We start from the raw sequence: 2,114 nt of genomic DNA, 5'->3' as shown, positions 1-2,114 counted from the left end.
AAGAAGCAATTCGCTCCAAACACTCTTTAAACAGAAACAACTGCGGAATTAAATTGTATTAATAGGCTATCGACGGGTCAGGAAGCAAACAACTGTCCCCGTGGAAAAGACAGCTATTTTAAAATAAGAATAGATAGTCCTTCTCGCTGCTCGGGTGACCTTAAAGCAGACGTGGGTTTTAAACACTCGATCCTCATTTGTGGTTGTGTGGAGGTTTGTTTCTTTTTTTTTCCCCTTAAAATTATATTATCTTTGTCTTTGTGTTTGGTTTTTTTTTTTTTTTTTTTTTTCCCCTCCAGCTTGACTTTTAATTTCCCGAAGTGTAAGAGCGAGGATGCGGCGCTAGGTAGTGGATTGCTGTGCACTATATTTAGAAAGCAGCTGGAAGAGAAAATGTCCTCAGGAATCCGGACTGTTTTGTTGTAAATGTCTGTCCCTCCAGTAGCAGCACTGTAAAAGTAAACGCTCGTTCTTCAGACGTGCCAGCGCTCCGCACTACCTAGGAGCGCTGGGGAAGGAGGGGTTAGGGGAGTCCCTCTGAATTCTGCAGCGCTTCCCGATGCAGGCAGCGTTGGAGCTGTCACAACAGAAGTAGAGGAGCCGTGGCCGGTGCTGTCTAGCACCGCGGCCGTGGGGCTGCCTGAACCCCGCAGCGGGGAGTGGTGATGGTGATGGGAACCTCGGCACTCCTCTCCGCCCGGGAGTACTGGCGGGTTGCATGCACCCCTTTATCCGTGCAGAGAGCCTCAGCCGTCGGGTTCACTGCCTGGGGCCCTGGGAAAGGACGCGGACTGTCCTCGTTTTTCGGCGCGGCGGGCCCCGGGCCGGGCAGTCTGCGCCCGCGGAGCCGGAGTGCAGCAGGGGCCCGGGCGGCACGGGCAGTCCTCTCTCCCTGGATAGCCTGCGGCAAAACCAGCCCCATCGCCTGCTCTCTGTGCGGAGTGAGGAACGGTGCTAAACTGTGGCTCGACCGCTGGGACTCTCCCCCTCGAGGAGGAGGACGGGGTTCTCGGGTCAGGCCGTGATGGGGGACACCTTGCCTGGCTTTCACTCAGAGCGGGGAGGCCCCACGGCCCCGGTAGGACTCGTCACGGAGCATCTCTGGAGAACACTCTGCTCCGAGCCCGGGCCCGCAGACCCTACGTCCCATCCCGGGCCCTCTACGGGGCGGGCTGCCGCCCGGCTGCACAACCCTCTCGCGACCGTCGTTTGCTCAGCGGCGATGAGGGTCTCCCTCTTTCCATGTAATGCTGTCCCCCCGCCCCGCTTCTCCCAGACAGTGAAGGGGTGATAGTCGTGACACCACAAAATGAAGCGATGCCTCTGAGCCTTTTCTCTGCCCGGTGCTCCAGAGAGCCCGGGGCAGAGCTAAAAGGGCTGGTACCAGGCTGAAAAACCTGTTCCCCCTTGCCCAGCGTTGGGCTCCCGCGGCCGAGGGATAGACTTCATCGGCGGGTGGGAAGTGGGCGAGTTAATGTCACTCAAGGCCAGAAGAGACCATTAAATAATTTGTCTGTCTTCCTGGGCTACAGGGCTATATCATTTCATCCAGTTCCTAAGGCATTAAGCCAAATAATTTGTGTTTGAGTAAAATGTTCCCTCCAGAAACGCTCCTGGTCCTGAGGATTTCAGGAGATGGCGATTTTGCTCCTGTCCTAGAGAATTTGGTATGACAGTTAAACCCCGATTAAGGGATGAGCCTTATTTCCGTCAGAAGTTGCCCTTGCTTAACTTACTCAGAATTGCCAGGAGTATATTTTGGAGCCCCCGAGTGCCGTTGTTTCACTGTGGCCACCCCAGCTTTCTCCTTCGTTTCACACAGGTGCCATTCCTGCCGTTAGCACGGACGAGGGGCTGGCTCTTCCTAGGGTTGCCTCGGGACTCCTAAGGCCTCCAGCACCTCACTTTCATCTCAGCCTGCTTGGTGACTGTAGCAGGGAAGAGTCCCAGCACCTCTAGCTGGGTATGCCAATGGGACACACCATTGAAAACCAGTGCTCAAAGGGCCTTATGCTGCCGTGCTGTGACATCACGGGCCAACACGTCTTTCTAGCCAAGCTAGCACCCAATGGGTGAAGGGTGAGATACTCTCTTGGGAAGTTCTGCTCTTCATC

The 2,114-nt window shown here is 55.4% G+C and overlaps 1 long non-coding RNA gene across 1 annotated transcript in view; it reads left to right on the top strand.

Moving 5' to 3' along the window:
• The first annotated feature begins 1,861 nt into the window (after positions 1-1,861).
• The window catches only part of LOC139798749 (uncharacterized), a 993-nt gene continuing 740 nt past the window's right edge, over positions 1,862-2,114 (top strand). The window contains exon 1 of the long non-coding RNA XR_011726955.1: positions 1,862-2,114. This exon is cut by the window's right edge and continues 13 nt beyond it. This is a non-coding gene — a long non-coding RNA (uncharacterized lncRNA).

The sequence above is a fragment of the Heliangelus exortis genome, chromosome 8 (assembly GCF_036169615.1).
Source record: "Heliangelus exortis chromosome 8, bHelExo1.hap1, whole genome shotgun sequence".
Lineage (NCBI taxonomy): Eukaryota > Metazoa > Chordata > Aves > Apodiformes > Trochilidae > Heliangelus > Heliangelus exortis.
This window is presented reverse-complemented; position numbering and strand designations above follow the sequence as displayed.